The sequence below is a fragment of the Chiroxiphia lanceolata genome, chromosome 3 (assembly GCF_009829145.1).
Source record: "Chiroxiphia lanceolata isolate bChiLan1 chromosome 3, bChiLan1.pri, whole genome shotgun sequence".
Lineage (NCBI taxonomy): Eukaryota > Metazoa > Chordata > Aves > Passeriformes > Pipridae > Chiroxiphia > Chiroxiphia lanceolata.
Genome location: NC_045639.1, coordinates 67,610,604 through 67,630,350, shown reverse-complemented (window position 1 = coordinate 67,630,350; position 19,747 = coordinate 67,610,604).

Below are 19,747 nucleotides of genomic sequence, written 5' to 3'. Positions count from 1 at the left end.
CTACTTTACAGCCCAAATAAAACACTTATGACTTTGCTGATTCAGACATGAGATATGTCTGGCTCACATTCTCACTTTCATAAGTGCACAATGACAGACAGGGATAGAGAAAAAAGCTGAAGAACAAAATTACATGTAGTGTTGCTTTGCTTTTTCAGTATACTCTTTAATGACTCATGAAGCAGGGATTTTGACTGAAAGTAATATAATGAAGTATTTAATCAGAGAATTATAGAAGGGCTTGGTTTGGAGTGGACCTTGAAGATCATCTAGTTCCAACCCCCCTGCCATGGGCAGGGACACCTTTGACTCCACTTTTCTCAGAAAGCATCCTTGATGATTTTTTTTCTTTTAGTTTTCTCCCTTGCAGAGCTAAAGTTGATATTAAAACTTTCATTTACATTAACTATATCATCTGAAATTGACAGATCCATTATGAACTGAAGAAAATTAGTTGCTGTCAGTTGGGACTTGAATTTTGGCTAGTTTTAATCTATTCAGAACTCCATTTGTCAGTTAGCTAGAAGCTTTCAAATGGGAACGCATTGTGTATTAAAGTAGTTTTTGTAGTGGAGGAGAGACTTTCAGAAATTCTCAGGCACAGCTGCTGGCTTACTGAAACCACATAGGTTCCAGCTTCTAACCTACCCACACAGGAAAAGTTCTCAGCTCAAGTGAAGCTTATCCTCATCTACTTGGAAAATATGGCACAGACCCAGCCATATCTTGGAGTCAATACCTGTCTCTGTGTCAGACTTCCAGTCATGAAGTTTATAGTTTACTCTCTGCCTTCACAGGTACCTACCAACTTCATCTGTTTCCTATTAACTGTCAAAGATTCAGAAGACCAGCTTCTGTATTCTGTACATGTGAATAATATTTAGCAGAGCAGGGACAAATATGAAGCGGGAAAAATGCATAAAGCTGCTTCTTAACTTGAAAAATTGGTATTTCTTTTTCCTTCAAATATACATTTAAATGCAAACGTATTCTCTAGTACCTCCACAACCAGAATTTTTTCAGATTAAATTACAGAACACAGACAGATCCCAGAAGATACACTCTGCCTCTACGTGATTCTGCTTTGAATGTACATGTACATTCTGCATCCAATGTACATGTTTCCAAAGCCCTAGAACTCAAATAAGACGCTGCACAGATTACCATAATGGCATATTTAATGCCTTCAGATAGTGCATATGTTATGATTTGAGCATTAGTTCTCAGAATTGCTATTAGTGTTAATTGTTGTCTGTGCTCACTACTTATATACCTTTCACTAATAGAGGACTGAACATCACAACCTGTCAAAAGTAGGATTTTATAGGATTTTATATTAAGTACTTGAATTAAAGACTCCCAAATCAACAGGTTTGCGTGACTTGCCCACAAAGGTGTGTGGCTTTGTGCATATGTATATAAGATTTTTCAAAACCAAAATCAAATGCAAATCCTTTTGCCTAAATTTGAATTTCAAATCAAATCTTTACCAAAACAGGAAATTTATGGTCTGTTAAACCAGCATTTACAGGTCATCCCTCTTCTATGGTTTTGTGATCTCTTTTTCTTACGCATTCATTCCTTTCTTTCTACTGACGTAAAATATAAACCAAACACTGTTCTGTGCCATGGTTGCCACTAAATATGAGTGCTCATGAATGACTTATATAGTCCTCATTTTTTTCATTTTCCTTCTAGTTTCTAATAACTGAAATTTTCTTACCTAGCCTTAGCCATAAGCAGTCTCCCCTCTGTCAAATTCTACTTGTAGAAAACTCTGAATGAACAATTTAGTTGCAATAGTTAGATCTGACAAGACACATTAATAGAATTTGATGTAACCAAATTCAAAACATACTGAAGGTATTGCACAAAATGGACTTCTCAGTTCTCTAGAGAGTATTCTGCACATTTGGTGAGATGGGAGTGAGAGAGAATACAGGTTTCAAGACTGACAGACATTAATCTAAAATCTCCTGTTTACTTCTCTAACCATGAAATCCTGGCAAGGAAATAATTTTCTTCTATTTTTGCCCTGGGCTGCAGCCACGTCACCAGCTTTGCAATCACGGATATGTTACTTGGGGGAGGAATGGATGTGGGTTCTTGTATTTGTCCATCACAAGTCCCATGAATCACATATATAGATATATATGTAGATATATATAACATTAGAACTTGTTGAAAAAGAAATGCTAGTCTTCCAAAGACAACTTAGAAAATTACAAACAGTTTTATTTCATGACCTTGGAAAACACTTTAAAGATGGTATTAAAATTTGATATCAAAACCGTAGGACCAGATTTAATACATTCTTGGGCAGGATGAGCTCTTTAGCCTCCTGGCAGTCATCCTAGGAGAAGGACAACTCCAATCCCAAACCTGGGCAGATGGAGCTCGCTTAGCCCTGTAAGGCCATCCATCTAAGAGAAGGTCACTCTAATCAAACCTACGTCCTGAGGACCTCACTGCCACCGTCCAAGCTCGCTCGGCCCTGGCAGATGAACCTCAGGATTAAAGGGTGGGTTCAGTTCCGCGCACACTGTGTCTCACCTAAAAAAATCCATTGCACAGGCTTGAAGGCTTTACCCACATGCAAAAAGTCCTGTAGCGACGGGCGAGGGTCGAAACGGCAGGTGAAAGGTGCACTGGGAGCCGCAGACCCAACCCTGCATGCAGGCGGTTCAGGATATTGGTCATTTGAGACTGACCGGAGATGACAGTCTCTTGGGGCAGCACCCTGAACGACCAAGCAGCCTTTTCAAGGACAGCACTGCTTGCTCCACTCGGAGAGGGGCCTAGAAAAGGTGGCCTCGCCTTTTGCAATCGGATATGTCTGTCACGTATTGGCCTCATAAGCCACCAGCGTGCCTGCAGCAAATGTGGATAGTGCCTTCCCAAATCTTCGTTCGCGAAGCCTAGACATGAAAATTTGATATGAGGAAATAATCATGATCTTGTTCCTCACTTTTTTCTGTTTCTTTCCCTTTTTCTTGCTGAGTATTCTTAATAGATAGTTGAATTTTATCAAGGAATGTAAGTATATTCTGTAAGAATTATGCATTCAAAGAATATATCTGTACAAAAAAAAAAAAAAATACTGCCAGCCTGAGAAACATTTGCATTTAGTGTTTCCAGATGCTTTTGAACTATGTGAAAATTCTTGATCAACCTACTGACAAACCATTAATAGCGAAAAGAATTTAATCCAGTGATCCAGCTGTTTGCTACGAATACCTCTTCCAGCCCTAGACATAGAAACAACTGACAAAATAGATAATATGCATAATGCAAACATAGAGATGAACAGTAATTTAGCTGCTAGTCAATGCTGTATTATATGTTACAAACTAGAAGAATTAAATCAAATTTCTAAGCAACATGGCTTAAACAGATGCATGTCTGTTGTTTTGCTTCTGCTAATACATTATCCCACATCATTTTGTCTTCTAATGTGTGTTTGTTTTTTCTTTGGTGACAATTTCTGTTGCAAAATCATAATCCTTGCTACAAATTTTACTTTTACCTCTCAAAATCTTTGGTAAACACCTCATGTAAAGACTTGCAGTTCTTGATTTTAAGACAACTATTCTATAAAATATCATTATTTAAAATCTGTTTCTTAAGAAATCAGTAATATTTTACCTGAATTTAATGGGGAAAAAAGCAGTGATCCAGTTCCACTGTAAACTGTCACCTTAATTTTTTCATATTCATACATAATCCACTTTCTAAATGTGTGCCAATTATAGATTTCTTATTTTAAAGGTAAATTCTTTGTTTCAACATGAAGAATTTGGAGATATTTCTAAGTATTTCCTATTTGTGAATTGTTCTCCATGTTAGAATATTTCTTCTCCTTGACAAGTTGAGTTTTCTAAAAGGTAGAAAAATTAACTAGGACTATGGTGTAGTTGTTGACAATTGTTATCCATATGAGTAGGGATTTCTATAAATATTACGTATTATGCAACATTTAAGAGATAAATTCATTGTCTGACTCCTCGGAGAATGTAAATGAAAGAAGGTATGAATTAAAAATTAATTTATTAGGAAGATTTTTGTGAGCTATTTAGGTAAATGTGTTGCTGTTCTTTGATAGCTCTAACTTTTACTCACTGCAGCGTATGTAATTATTCTCGATTCTGGTTTTGATTCAGGCACTACAGAATACTACTCTACTTTGCTCTCCATGCTCTAATTTCCAGAATAAGGAAAAGAGAGCAGTGGAAAAGTAACTAGTAGGAAAGGGATGTTGCTGCCCTTGCCCAACAAGGAAGTTGACTGCAACAAAAACATGAACCTGGGCTGCAGGAAAGAGAAGCTGAGGACTTCTAGGTTAGTGTCTCTAAAATCAGGCAAAAGTCTTTCTACAAGTAAATGAAGCTGAAATTCCCACTAAACTCGTCTACACAGAGGACTCTTGTACCTTTTGACAACGCAGTTTTACTTTCATCTTTGTTGTTGCTGTGTATCTGGACTTTTTGATCATTTTTTCCCCTTCCCTGTAAAGCTGTCCTCTCTTGACTTCACAGAAGTCAAAGAAATCAACAGAAGGCTTTCAGATTTAATTTGAAACATTTCTCGTTTTGAGTTTCATTGGTCAAATCCTCTGATCTGATTTTCTCATCCCTTAAGACTGTTCACAATCTCAAAGGAAAACGGTTCTCAGGCCACAGGACTACATCTATAAATCTTCAAAATCCTGTATCTAGGGCTGTTTCATCTGTTGTAAACCTGAAACTTTGCACATGTGAGTGATCATCTCTGCCCTAATAAAGTTGGTAATGTAGTTTGAAATGAAACTTGATTCCTCCCTTTTTGGAAGGAGAATTGCTGTTTGAAAATTAAATATGGGCCATTTGTTTGATGGCTACTGCATTATATTATAGTCAGCCTTCCTCTAACCATACAAAAAGTGAAATGTGAAATAGTGATTTCTTTTCCCTTGGTAATTACACAAGAAAATGACAAGTCTATTTATTTATTTATTTATTTTGCATGATTTTAGTAAGCAGATTCTTCCTGAGAAGTAACTTTCCTGACAAAATCAAATTTTACTGCTGCATTTCATATGGGTCTTAAGGAGATGGTTCCAAAAACTGAAGAGTAATTACAATTTAATACCTCAGTTCAAGTTGCTGTTGCACAATACAGACCCTTACAAATAAACTGTTATTCATGGAACAGTAGTTGATTGTATAATGAAATCATGAAAATAGCTACATCTACTGAAACTGTCTTTAATACATATGTTAACTAGCAAGGTTTCAGTACCTTGCCAATAAAACTTCAAAGAAAAGGGTTTAGAAATAACAATCTTTTTTCAGTACATATAGAGACACTGAAGTGCAGTAGGAATTAAAGCCACTAATCTACATCTTTGGTTAGTGCAAACCACTGGTAAGCTGCAGTCTACAAGTGCTTATTCTCCAGCCACTCTGCATTTTCTCACAAAGATGTCTGTAAGAAAATGTTCTGAATCTCTTTTCTTTTGGTTTTACTAATGAAATTTATTTGTAATGTGTTTCAGGGAAGATTACCATCTAGTGTAAATTCAATAAACTCCATTGCCATAGAGGGAATTTTGCTGTTTATACAAACTGACATTCTGGGTCTGTATACATGCAAGGGTTGGACTCTATGACCTTGAAGGTCTTTTCCAACTGTAATGATTCTGTGATGCTATGCTGTACTGTTTTCTATTTGCACATGATTGACATTCATTATTTTATTTCCTGAGCTACAAGACAATATTCAAATCTCTTGAAAGTATTCAGCAAACCCTTTTATCCTTTATTGTATGCTTCCTGAATTTTCTTGCAACAATTTCAACAATGAACTTTTAAAAATATTTATTTCAGATAGGCTACTGCCTGAATGATCCAAGCAACAGACTTTCTCCCTTCCCTGTGTTTCCATCCCAACAGAAAAGCTATTAAAGCAGGTAGAAATCTGATTGCACTCTCTGTTTCCAAGCATTGTGGAAATTGGTAAACAGAGGATATTTATTTCTGTGATGGTGAAGAAAAATATTAAAGTGTATATAAAGTGAATTAAGTTTTAAGATTTTTTTTTTATTTCAAGAAAGATATTCATGCAAGCACTCCGTATGAGAGAAAGAAATCATTTATTACCCTTTTCAGTTCCTCCCTCTTGTTATTTCATTTTCTCCAGTCTATTTACTTACTTTCACCATCCCTCTCTAAAATACTTAAAGGTTCAACTACCTTCTCAAGTCTCCTCTTATGTTATTTTTTATTTAGATGAACCCAGTAGAATGCTGAACAGTACCTTACCGCTATTGGTGCCCAAACACAGCCAATGAACATCATTCAAATATCAGACAAAGAGCGCAGTCCAAATATCAAGTTTGATAAATAATAAACCTGAATAAATATTTAAGTTAATCGTGGACAGCCTGTGCTTTTAGAAAATAACCTAAATGACCTGAATATATCATTTGTTCACTGAATTTGTTACTCAGCACCAATTACAAAAGCTCTCAGATGACCTCTCTTGCTGTAGCCTGAATGCTTGTTTGTGAGACACACGGCTATTCCAACAGCACTGGGTGCATAGTTTTGCTTCAAGGACCATATAACACATTCAATATGCACTCTAAAAATGTATTAATATTAATCATGCTTACAGGTACATTGCCAGAAAAGGAAGCTCATCTCATTTTATAGGATCCTTCAATATATCCTAGAATATGTATTCAGAGTTCGTCTACTTATATGATAGAGATGCCTGAATATATGCAGGCAGGCTTTTGAATACTGTATAATCTGATTAATATTTCAGATCTGAAGAAAATTTATAAGGCAGCTGAAAAAAAAGTGAAATCAAATATAGGGAAACATTTCCTTCCCTGGAGGACTTTTGACCAATGGAGCTCCGCGCAATTTCTTACCAAATGTGAATATATCAGGTTCTTTTAAGGTGGTTTTGCAGCAGGCATTCAGCTATGTGCAATGTGCAGCTGTTGGGGATATTTTGATTTCATCATATTTTCTTGCCATTTCTAAATAGATTTCATAATTTTCCACATTTAAGGAAACTTCACATGATATTGCAAGGGATATAATTTTTGGCAGGATTTTAAATGGTCATGCTAAATGATATTTACAATTTCATAACCTAGTTTTGAACAGCTGTTCACCCAAAGAGAAATACAATAGGAAGCTCTGTGGTTCAAGTATAATAAAGACAAGCCATAGGTCTTTAGTTCAATCACCTTGAAATCCAGTCCATGTATTCAGCCTCATGGTGCAGATTTTAGGACAGGCTATGGAATCTGTAGGAATAAATCCTACTTAAACAGGATTTATCTAAAATGTTTTACTGTGATCTTTTCTTGACAGATTTACAAGTTATGGATGCAAACATCTACAAGTATTTCCAGAGTTCAGTAGCTGTACCGTTTTTGATCCAAGTCAGTATAAAAAAGTATTTAATACCCTCATATTTCACTGTAGTCTTGCAAAACCATATATACAAGTGAAATTGATTTTGTAAATAATTTAATACATTTGTGTCTTTCCTGCACAAATATGTGGAATAGTATTACTGACTTTTTCATATGAATATATGTTTAAACTTTATTCTTCTTCAATTTGGATTTGAATGCTGTTAAAACTTCTTCCTTTGAGAGATGTTAGCAAAGATACTCAGAAGTTCCCTAAAAAGGCTGCAGTAAGAATTTGTAAATTAGTGTCTTCTATCATTTCTCCTAATTTTGTTAATTATTGGCTTTCTCAAAAAGTATTCCAATGTTCCTTGGATAGACCCCTTACTCGCAGTTATACTGTATTTTAAAGAGTTTTTTATTTTTCCTATATGAACAGCTTTAAGTATTGGAGGATCTCTGCTTTTTGGATGCAGAATAGCCTAGAGTATGTGGACAGGGCAACTTCTTTGGGTGTATGCCTGTCTTTAGGTTTCTGTGATTGTTTTGCCATAATGAGGCTGGAAGCTGAAGGAACCATAGTAATGAATCATTCTCATCAGCACAGGAATCTGGATAGGTGGGATGAATCACCCCCTGGAGGTGCTTGTCTCTCCTCATTAGATGAGGGCTAGAGGAGAGTTGACAGCATGGACCAGACAGTTAACTTTCAGAATGTTAATGTTAAATGACAAATTTAGCCAAAATAGTTTTAATTTTTAAATAAGTGCTTAGATTCTTTTTTATTTTCTCTGTTATTGGATACCTGCAGAATGGCATTTCTTTTAACAGTATGTACTTACTACATAGAAAGTACTCTTCATTAGCTCAGAATTATTCACCTTAAAATTAAAAAAATAGTTATTGTTGTCAGAAAGTTTCAGTTTATATTAATGTGTGAAATATTCACATATGAAGTCATAATTCATCAGACCTGAAATCAGCATTTCACTGAGAGGTTCAGGCTCCAGCTGTTGCCAAATGGAAGAGAAAGGGACCTAACAGAGGCAGTTCATCCCAACACAAGCTCAGTGAAGTTTTTTCACACACCTAATATTTGAATTAGTTGAAACTGGGTGTTCTGAGCACTCACCCTCCGTCACGGTAAATCAAGTCAGTAGCCTCTCTCTCTTATCTGCAGATTATAAAAGGCACCTACAACAAGTAAAGTGCTTCAAATAATTATTTTAAACTAAACACTGAATACTCTGATGTGGTTTACACTTTCTTGATCCATTTTTCAAATGTGAAACCCAGAGTGGAGACTTTTGAACAGGCAGACAGTTACACAAGTATTTCTGTGGAGCTACCCATCTTCCTGCAGGTATATTTCATTGTGTTTGGTACTGTGACTCTTACCTGGCAGCTTCTTTTTATGGGAATTGCCCTTCTTGGTAGTTTTGCAGGGTACCATTATTCATACAGATGTTTCTTAGAAGATATCATGTCCTAGACTTTGGAAAGCCACAGGAAAATAGCAAAGAGGAAGCACTGTAGTAAGTACCACCTAGATACACATATAGTGACTGACATCCATATTTGCATACACGTTCTTTCTTGGACCATTTTTTGGAACATATGGAAAACATGTGGTAAAATAATCATTCTGCAAATGATGCCCATATGAAATAGAAGACAGTAATGCACTAAACATAAACGTAAGCAAATCCTAAGTTTATTCCTTTACCTGATTTCTCCTCCTTTCTTGCCTTCTCACTCCTTGTCTCCCTCTGGTAGGATAGGGAGTAGAATTAGGAAAAGGTAAAACCTGTCAGTTGAGATAAGACCAGTTTAAAACTAAAGTAAATATTATTATTATTAATAATAATAATAGTAGTAATTAATAATGATAACAACAATAATAATATTAGTAATGAAAATGAGAGGAAGAGAGAAGAATTGAACCCAAGAAGAATAAGTGATGCACAATTCAATTGTTTGCTGACCACAGGCCTACACAGAATCTTACCGGATTGATAAAATCCTTCCATCATGCAAAGACTTTTTGAATCAGACTTGCACACTCAGCAGAGATATCCTGGAAGGGTGATTCAGGTGTATGTAATACCGTACACTCGATATTATACTGATCAAATATTCTCTCTGTTACCTACATAATCAACTCCTTAAAGCATTGTTCTAATCAGTGGATAGCAAAGTAAAACTGCCTATCAGAAAAGAGTGAGTATAAGAATATTCCTGAATATATTTGTGCTTGGCTACAGGATAGTGGTCTTTTTGGGATTTAGAGTGTTGAGTTCATGTAAGTTTCCCTGAGATCACACAGCTTTTGATTCTGGGCTCAGTATGCAATGCCTCTTATTTATATGTATGGTTCACTGACTCTTAAATGGACAGTGTATGATAAACCCTTCAGGCAACAAACAGAAATCAAATCTTAGTCTATTTCAAAACATCCTAGTAACCACATTTTATACAAGGTCATGCTTCCTGCAATAAAAAACAAACAAACAAACAAACAAACCACAAATTTTTAATAATTATTCCAACATTGACTTTAACAGATAGGTCCCAAATTCTTGTAGGATTTAATATATTCCCTTCATATATGCTAATAGGATATAAGTTAAGGTCTATGCAGGCATAAATTAGTCCTCAATTTACGTGACTTTTAACACTTGAAAAACTAAAACCACTAGAGAAGTAATTTATAAATTAACAGAGTACCACTAAAGGCACTAGAGAGATGTTGAGTTACATCACTTCAGACTTTGACTCTGATTTTTCAAAAAGATTGTTGTTATTGTAATCCATAAGTAATAGGAATTGAGTCAGATGTTAAGCATGTTGTTGACAATTCCAAACATCTATTTTTCTTCATGCTTTTACAGAAACGAGACAAAAGTATTGTCTATTACTACAGGATAGAAGCTGGCTAGAGAGCACAGCTGTAGTACAAAATTCAGTGCTCATCATGTATTTCAGCAACTTAATGCACTTCTTTTACTGATTTGATTGTTTCAAATACAACCTATTTTAGCTAATTCTCCAAGATTTAGATTATGAAAGTGCAAAACCTGATCAATTTAAGGAATGTTAAATTTGCAAATGGATGCATTTTATGCCTCTTTAACAGGTTTAAACCCTTCATTTTCTTTTCAGATAAAAGTATTCTATAATGGGAAAAGAAGAATATAAAGTAAACTCAAATTCACTAACTCAAACTTTTTATGAGTAGCACTTTCTTTTAATGGTACATTTAACTAATACTGAATTACAGGGCAGTTCCAGCAGAAGTACATGACGTCTCCATTAATATCAAATTAATCTTTTATGATCAATCTTATTGTCATGAAATCTAGACAAATTCATTAGGTGAGTCACATAAAATAGAGTATCTTTTCTTTATGCTGTTTTTAAATCCTGTTTTGGTATTAATTACTCATTTTCTTAGATTCAGGAGATCCATTTGTTTCCATTTAACTGCACTCCTTGAAGAAGGACTTGAACTGCAGTGTACTCTGATGATGGGGAATACGCTGTATGGTGGTCAGCAGAATCAGAAGTCATCCATTATAAACCACTATTATAGCAAGTGAAACACAGTAAAAATTATAAGGGATACTTTTCAAAACTAGAAATCAGTTTTCATTTTGTACCCCTCAAAATCCACACCTAATACCCAGAGAAAATTAAATGATGATACAGTCTTTTTACTGATGTTACTTGGTTTGTTCTGAGATCTTGGAGCAGATAGAAAGACTACTACGGTAACAACTGCAGGAAATATCACTTTATCTACTTACACATATCTTGGGACATAGGTCCACATATCAGAGGGGTAGAGGTAATCTCTAAAGAGCTGTGAAGCTGAGCAACTCTCTGAGAATGCCTAGTGTGCTTTTCACATTGCCACCTCACAGAAATGAGGTAACAGAAACCATTAAAATACAGTGAAAAATAATAGTAATATCAGCCACTAGCTTCGAGTCACAGATCCACCATAGATCATACAGGGCTGCTTCAGAGAGCAAGAAATGTCCATTGTTCTACAAATCACACAATTCTGTAAAATTCACTCATAATAACCTCTTGTCTTTGAAAGATAGGGCTAAGTAATATGATTTGCAGCCAAAGCAATTTTGATGTTCTTAATTTGTTGTTTAACTTGTTGTGACTGTTATTACAGATGGCCAGAGGACATGTACTGAATTCCATGTCAGTTATCAAGGTATGAGGATGTGATTTTACGTTGGAATGAAAATGAAAAGTATTTCTTGCTATTACTGGGCCCTTGTTTTGAGCTTTTTCTTTCTTCTCCTTTTTAAAAAAGAAATCATGCCTAAATTGATAACTTCAATAGTAAATTTACCTTTCTTCATAGGAGAAAGCTTTCAGATCACAGCTTCTCTAATTATAAGAGGCTTTTTTCTTTCAGTGGAGGTAACAGCTTGGGCCTTGGCTCATCTTGGTTAATATTGTTACTATGTTTCAAGGTATATTTAGGTTAGATGCCCCTAATTCAAGAGTAATTAAATATAGATTTAACTCAGGTCAATACTCACATCATCAGGCATGGAACACATGAAAAAAGAGAGTCCAGGACCAAATCCTTTTGAGGGAAATTTTAATAAAACTTAAAAAGCCACTGTGAAGTCTTTTAGCACTAACTAACTCTCAACAGTGTTTTAGTGAAATGGTTTTTCAGCTGCAAAGTGTTTCAACACTCACTTATTTCAATAAAATTGAAATATTATTAAGGTGTTTCAGCCAAATATCATTAATATGTAATATTTGTATTTAATTTTCATCAAAGTGAATATATAATAACAGATGGTAATGCCAGGATATACCAAGGCTTACAGAGAGAAAAGGATAATGAGTAGATCCCTATAACACAGATGAAGACTTTGATAAATACATATAAATCTTATTGTCTTAGTGAAGTTATGATATTCCACTCCTTAGGCAACACTGAAATAACTTTGCTTTTTCTCTTACCAAACTAAGGATTCCCCTTGTGATAGAATATAAATGAATGCAAAAACATCTCTGTAAAATACGGTAATATATTTCTAGCATAGCTGAGCAATCTATTCAATTAGATTGTTTTAGGGATACATTTAAACCTGAGTTATATGAATTAGAATGGTGGGTATCATTCCAGACTTTCCCAAGTCAACCTAATTGAACTGTTTTTGTGGGAGAAAATTATATTTATTTGGTTCGTTTATCCAACAGAATTTTCTTGGACACCTCTATTACTTCAAAATAATTTCCAGGAATACTGAAATGCCCCAAAGGTTGTGAAGTTGCCCATTACTAAGTCTTTCCTTGGAGGAATAGTAACTTCAGCACAGATTATAGCTCAAACTCAATTTTCCAAAACACGATAGTTTATAAAATTATAGTAGGTGCTATAACATTTGCTGTTGATTCATGCTCAGCCTGAAGCAGAAAGTCTGCCACCTTACAGGAGAAAATTGTCTCCTTGAATTAGAAGGGCATATAACAACCGTAAAGGCAGGTACAAGTAGTTTGATTTTAAAAAAATTGTTTACTCTTAATATTCTGCAGATCATGAAGCTACAGGACTATTCTTAATATTCAGTTTAATATTCTAGGGTACCTTCATACAGAGCAGTAACATTATCATCCTATTTGGTGCAGCACGTATGCAAACAGTAAATACTGGATTATGTGCTGGTCTCCTACAGACCAATATCATTCCAGAATAACTGTTCAAATCATTGAAGCAATTTCCCTGGAATTAACTAGGTTGAATCCATTTGTGAGGGCAGAGAATACTGTGGCCTTTCTCAGTATCCTTTCAGCTTGAGTTCTGTTACTGATTTTGTACAGGCAAAGAAGACATAAAAGGAAAGTACAAACCTACTGTTAAGCGTTAAATAAGCCTGAAGAGTGGCTAAGGTTACATTATCAAGTACACAGCCCCAAAAGTGTTTGGGAAGCTATCAATGTTCTCTGTATGAGAAATAATGTGGTACGGAAATGTTCAAGCTTCTTTTAATCATCTCGTCTTCTTTTCAGGATGAGAAATTGAGGGTCTGAGATACACATCAGACAACTTCTAAAACAGGTAATATGAATCTCATCCTCAGATTTAAATTAAAATATGAATGTCTGAAAGAACTAAGACTGACTGGAGGAATTTTCCTAAGTTTAACAATCAGGGAAGCATTCATTCCGTGTTAGTGTCAAGAAATCTCTTCAGATGTTCCAGGGTATCAAAGGCATGCCAAAGGGCTGACAGATGAGATCTGGGACCTATGAAAGACTCATGCTGCTGTAAAGAATCAGCTGAAATGGAAGGGAAATATCCCAAGGTACCTCAACTGCTATTAATTTCTTATATACAGACAACTGAAACCCCATCTCTGTTAAGCGAGTTTTAGACATTTGATATTTTTAAGCAGAGATAATCTTGGTTTGATTTTTGACACAGTAATGTTCAAAGAAGGTTTGGCTCTACTGAAATCACCCTATTCCTATGACAAGATAATATTCTCGGGTAATTACTTCTAAGGCATAAAAGAAGATGATATTAGAGTGTTAAAGGCTACAATTCACTTTGCATATTAGATTCAAAGATATTTGAGAGAGGCTCAGTTTGTCTAGAATACCATACTTTCTTTGTTTCCAAATTTTGCATAGGAACTTTATAAATATGAGCTGTCTGACAGCTTGGACAGAAGTCAGCTAGGAATGATTCAGACATCTCAGTGTCATAAACACTAATACCTCCAGCGATTCTAAACTCAGTTCCCTAGTCTGAATTTAACCTTTTGGGTTTGAGCTTCTTTAGATCTCATCTAGACTGTGAAGCAAAATTACTCTCTGTACATAGCCTATATGAACAAAACATTGTTGTTTTCACCTTTAAGTATGGATTTGAATAATACATGACACAAAATTATAGGATGGGCAATTTAAATTGAGCAAGCACTGAATACCATCATATGCTGAATCTCCTGACTTGTGTATGCTTGGTTACTCAGACTCAATGTTACATTAATGTTTCTTTATTTCTATTTAATATGAAAGAGTATTTCCTCCAAATCCTGTAATAGTGTCTTTATAGCCAAAGTAAAGCTGGTAAATATTGGTCAGTATATTAATGCAAATATTAATAAATTCATTGGAAATATGTACTAGTTAAATTCAGTATGTTGAGAATATCAGAATAGTAGGTACATCTCTGCATGCTCAAATTATGTCTTTGGGCTGAAAGTTTGATGTAAAAAGCTTAGACGGAAAAAAGCAGTAATTAATATGATCAAGTTAAATTAGCAATAAGAAATAACTCAATCTGAACATTTCTCATTTCTTTAAAATTGTCTTCTTTTTTTTTTGCATTTGTTATAGTCTCTCTTTGCAGTCAGGTATTGTGATACGAAACCTTCTCTAAAGAATTAAAAGAAATAATAAAGCAATAGGTGGATTTTCCTAGCCATAAAGGCAGAAATATAGGTAGCTGAACATATTCTAATCATCCTTTTGCTTTCCAGTACTTAAAGAATGGCTACAAAGAGGATGGAGGCTCTCTCTTCACAAGGAGCCACGGGGAGAAGACAAGGAAAAATGGGTACAAGTTCCACAGGGAGAGGTTCCATCTAGATATAAGAAATATTTTTTTTACAGTAAGAATAATCACTCACTTGAAAAACCTACTCAGGGATTTGGTAGTGTCCCCATCATTAGAAGCTTTCAAGATTTACCTGGACAGTGCACTAGGTGATCTCATCTGGCTCCCTTTCCCATGAAAGCTGAACTTTTGAGGTCCATTCCAATGTGGTCTGTTCTCTGATTGTGTGAATAGACATATTTGGAAAGCATTTTGAAACAAGAAAAATGAATTTTGATGGGAAAACTAGTAGGTAAACACTTACAAAGTCCTGTGGAGAAGCAGATTGTGTCTTGTGAGGACATTAAAATGTATTGGTTTATCTAGCCTAGAAAGGGGTCTAACTGAGGTGTAACTGCTGTTTTTAGATAGAGTGTAAATACTGGAAGAGTGACATATAAGCAAACAGATAACTGTGGTGTAAAAGCAAATTAACATAGACAACCCTGGATACATTTAAGCTAAAAGTTTTAAGAGGGTTTTTAACTGTAGAAAGAATGACGTTCTTCAGTTCCAACAGCAACCAGAAGAGTAGGTACATTTACGGGTGAATAGTAACAGCAGTAAAGGATACATTTACAGGTATAGTGAGCATAGCTATTTTTAGAGATCAGGTAAATACAGGTGTCATAACTTGATCCTCGTAACTGTGAAAGTAAATTAGACAATCAAACCCTCAAAATTCCAACATAAAATTTTATTTGACCCCTTCTAGCTTACAATTTCTGAAAACAATTTCCAGAAAGCAGCATCTTCCTTTTCTTTTTTTTTTCCCATAGCACTTGTTATTTTTACTCCCTAAATGTCATCATGAGGCAGTGTTTGGTACCCTGGAGTCAAGGAAAGTGTCCATTGGGCTCATCACAGAGTAATGGGGTGCATTTCCTTACTTGCAGCACTGCTCCATGATCATTCACTTTCTAGATGGAGGTTGAATGGCATGTAAACTTCCTAAGGGCTGGAACTTCCCAGAGACATCTGGGGAGTGGAATGGTGAAACCCAGATTATACAATGGAGCTGCTACAGAGAGGGAAATTTGGGAAGGGTCGACACTTCTCTCCCCACAAATTGCCCTGTTCTCTTCCTCAGAAAGCACGATACTTGTTCTTTAATAAGAGCTGGTGACATCATGTTATTACAGCCTGGTATAACCTTGTGAGTATCTTAATACCCTGGAAGTCAAGAAAAGAAAAAGTCTTCAAGCATAGAAGGGTCATCTCGGTGCTAGAAAAAGTCATTAAAAAAATCTCAGGATATGATGAGGTTCCCATTTTAAAATGCCAAAAAACAATGCAGGCAGTTTGAATGTTAACCTGCAGATAAAAGATGTTTTCTTTATATTCCCAGTGATGCAGATTTTGAACTTCCACACATCATTCCATAGTTGCAGATAGTGAAGAACAGAGCCTCCAGGGCTAGGAGGATGAGAAAATAGAAGCATTCAAGGGAAAGCACATCGTTCATAGTGTGTGATGGGCAAAGAAAATACTCCCTTATGCTGAAGTTGCATTTCAATAGCATTGCAGTCTTTGTTTATCAAATACAGTATTCTTGTGTTTCTATTACAAACTTGAGTTTAAGCTTCCTTTCTGCAGAAATGACAACTCCAAATATTAAAAGGAAAAAAAAGAAAGTGATTTTAACCTAAATTCTGTCTGCACAAAGCTCTTTTCATTATAAGCCCAGAAGTCAAGCACAACATACATCTACAACATTTGATTAAGATCCGCTGAGTATTAAGTATGAACTTACCCACATAAGTTTTCTCCTGTAGTGCTGCTGCTAAGATATTGAATGCTGATCTTTTGTTTGTCTCTTTTCCCAAAGACATTTCTGTCTCTCAGGTATCCTGTACTGAAATGTGAGCTCTTTTTCATGTAGAAACCCCTAAATCTGTCATAAGGAACTCTGCTGACATATCTTGCTGAAATATATTAGAAAGAAAAATCCACTGAAGAGGAATGGTACACAGATAATCTAGAAGATTAGGAGTCACGCAGTCAGTCAACATTTAAAGCCCTTCCAGATGAAAACTAGTGGAGATATGAGTAAGGTGGTTAAGACTATTGTCAGATTCACAGAGATGAGCATGGAAAGACATGTGGATGCTGAACCACTATGAAACTTATTGCCTTTTAAAATACTTTTTGTTATTTTGTAGTTCAGAAGAAAAATGTCAAATTATATTTATAATCAATAAAAAATGAAATATTGTGCTTAGGAAAATTCTAAATATAGAAAGATATATTACAAGTAGATATTTTAATAGTTAGAGGTAGGGGCAGCTGGAGACATTGTTTTGGTTTTCATCAGCTTATATATGTTTTCAGACCTAATACCTCTCTGTGGAGCCAGTGAGAGGTACTGCAGCAAGATACCACAACAGCTATTTTTCATTAATATTTAAGGATCTACTGCATCATTTCTTTTTTGTATTGAGCCACCAACATATGTGCAACAGGGGGCTTAAACAGAAGTGAGATCAAGCTACCTTATCTTTACCATATGTATATATGTGCATGCCATATGCACATTTAAAGTCCATTTGCAAAGGGTTTGTGTCAGGTTTTTCTCTTCAGTTTTGCAGTCATAAATTAGAATGTAGTCATTAATTATATCTGTTCTAAACAGCCAGTAATCTTTCCTTACCATCAGTCAATATGAATGAGAGGTGACAAGTACATACAAGTCACTATTGCTTGTGCAAATTTTAGATTCAAATTGCAGAAGGCTGAACTCTCAACATTCTCAGAAAAATGCTGAAAAAGTGATCTTTTTATGTATAATACTATTAATAGAGGTATGGGGGTAATTTTTCCAGGGTAAGGGGTAATGGTTTTATACAAAAAGAGTGTAGATTTAGATAAGATATAGGGAGTAAATTTCTCACAATGAGGGTGGTAAAACACTGCCACAGGCTACCCAGAGAGATGGTAAATGCCCCACCCCTGGAAACATTCAAGATCAGGCTGGACAGGGTTCTGAACAACCTTTTCTAGTTGAGGATGTTCCTGCTTATTGCAGGGGCATTGGACTAAATAACTTTTAAAGGTCCTTTCCAGACCAAACTATTCTATGCTTCTATGATTGTTCCTTATTGTAGCTTTATTTTTTCCTCAAACATGGGAAAGAACAAGTGCTATTTTCCTAGAAGGGCTTTATACAAAGAGCAGTGTAATCCAGAAAACCCCAGATTTGCTGTGAGGGAAAATCATAAATTCTTAAGATTTGTTACTTTGGAAAAAACCCCACAGTCATGTGGGGAATTGGGGTTCCCTCATTGATATCAGCACTGTTTGCAATTTACATGATAACAGCTGTTTAAAGATTTGTAAATTATTCAGGAAAGATTCTTATCTCCTGTGTTTTCTAAAATGAGACAAATTCCAGTTTTAGTTAGAGATGATAATACAGATTGCCAAAATTCCATCTAACTTTTATTTGTAAAGGTTAATCAAACTGTCACAAAATGCTTAATCAGAGATATCTTGTATAAAGTAATTTTCAGAGATCATGTTTAACCAAACTTTTATTTCCATCACAACACCCACTATAAACTAGCTTTATTCTCTTACTGATACTTTTAAAAAACTCCTCTGGATGTGGAATAAAACGATGAATAATAAAGTATCCCAGAATTTCCATAAGCATCCCAGAGTTTCTGTTGCCCTAGTCATTAAAGCAGTCATCTGTCTCTACCTGATTAAAGCAGCTGCTTCTGCACTCTAGGTGACTTTTGGCTTGTGAAAAACCTGTAAACAAATCTGTCAGATGCAGATACCAATTCAGAGAGGTTACAGAACTCCACATTTTTAACAGGGGCTTAAATGGTCCTATCTACATACACAACAGGGCATCTTAGGTCCACAGCCGTAAAGTCATTGGACTTTGTAGAGATGGAGAACAGCCAAAGCATAGACAAGCTTTGACTGCATACCTCAGCATGTGGCTGTGATGCTCCTTGCAAATGACCTCTTCAGTCTTCCTTTTCCTCATCCATCATGGAAGACAGTCTTACAGTGATATCTCTCTGTGCAAAAGTACTTGATATTGGCTCATTATAAATTTGACCCTTACAACCTAAATGCCAAAGCAAGGCTGGTTTTGTCCATATGACAAAATTTCACAACGATGAGTGTATGTATTTTTTCTCCAGCTTGGCAGGAACTTGCAGTAAGTGAGCAACTCTATTTGATGACCAGCAAATTTAATACCTATGAAACCTCTTCACTGAAATGGTCATAGAAAAAAAACCAAACTCCACTAACAACCCCTCCCCAAAAACCCAACCCAACCAACAAATATAATCAAAGATATTTCATTCTTTAAATCTGGTATATTATTTATATATTTTTTACTCTTGCTCTGCTCTTTAAAGCTTTTGTAACCATTTCTATGGCAGTAGATACACTAGAAATCTCAAAGGTTAATTGAGTTCTTATCAGCAATTACAGTAACGGTCAGCTAGCCAAAACACTAATCTCCCAATGACCAGCTTAAGCTTTGTGTCTGAAATCAATCATGTTTGCAAGCAGCCTGCAATGTTATACATACTGCAGCCTAGTGTTAAATACCGCCCCACATCTAGTTTTTGAACTTGAATCCCAGGACTCACTCTTGTTATGTTCAGTAGAATTTCACTCTGCAAAGAACCCCACAGATTTCCCCAGAATATATGGTGTAGTTATGC